Here is a 1201-nt window from a genome sequence, read left to right as displayed (position 1 = left end):
GCACCAAACCCAAGCAACAACCCAACGTATGATGTTGTCTCATGAGAAGTAGTAAAATTGGGCTTGCATGTTAGACATTGCAACTGCTTGCTTGCATGATCTGCAGGACTCAAATGAGGGGGTTGCAACCCCATATGGTAAACTTGCTTCAGCAGGCATGTGTACAGAAGCGAGAAACGGGAGCTGCAGACGGCATCATCCACCAAAGCTCTGCCTACGATGAAGAAAGGTGACATAAGCATGATGCCGCTCTGCCTGAGATATGGGTGCCGGTTTGGAAGCCGTTGAGGATGGAGGCGTATGTTGGCTACTGGCTCATATCACGACACGTGAATAGTGACCACTGGTGAGTTGTTCTCTGGGGGAAATCATGATGTAACAGGTTGATTAAGGCAACTACCCAGGTTCAAACAGGAAGAAGCCGTTGAGGAAGTATGCTGGTTACTAGCTCATATACGGAGCTAAGACTTGAGAATGGTGAAATCTTCTCTGGGGAAGTCATGATAGAACGGGTTGGATTAGGCAAATAATTCAGTTCCGACCTGAGTTCGATTCCCGGGCATGCTTTTTCTGCATGGGAGGTGATAGCTGTGACTACAGGTATCTACACAGTTGCATCCATCACTCTGAGATTGACAGATGGTTGGGGACCCCCTGATTTTAAGGGGGGATAATTGTCATTCATGTGCAAGCAAACAAGGGCAACTGCAGTTTTTGGATTTTGTGTCAAATTACCTCTTGCTGCATATATTCTGTATGGAGTCTCCTATACAGGGTTTGGCGTATTTAACTTCTGATGGGCATGTTTGTCTGTCTACAGGGCCCACCCAGCAACCTGCAGCTGCTGTGGACAACACCACATGCTTTCCCCACCACACATCAGCACGCAGAGTCAGTGGAGGGTTAAAGCAGTAGTAAGGTGTGTGGCATAAAACTGCATTCTTAGTTCCACATCACAGTCATTGCAGTTCTTGATGGTCTGACAAAGGTGCTATTGTATGCCCCTGCCTGATCTTTGCTGCATACAGGCTCACAAACTGCTTGTGGAGGACTGCTGCTGCAGCAATGTCTTGTAGTGTTAACTAACAGCGATAGAGGACTAATACTAGGCATGACTACCAGAAGGTGTTAGGGTGGATAGTGCATGTGACCTATGATGTAGCATGTTTTGAGGCAAATTTTGTTGAGAGATGGATGAGCT

This window comes from Volvox carteri (assembly GCF_000143455.1).
Source record: "Volvox carteri f. nagariensis unplaced genomic scaffold VOLCAscaffold_259, whole genome shotgun sequence".
Lineage (NCBI taxonomy): Eukaryota > Viridiplantae > Chlorophyta > Chlorophyceae > Chlamydomonadales > Volvocaceae > Volvox > Volvox carteri.
This window is presented reverse-complemented; position numbering follows the sequence as displayed.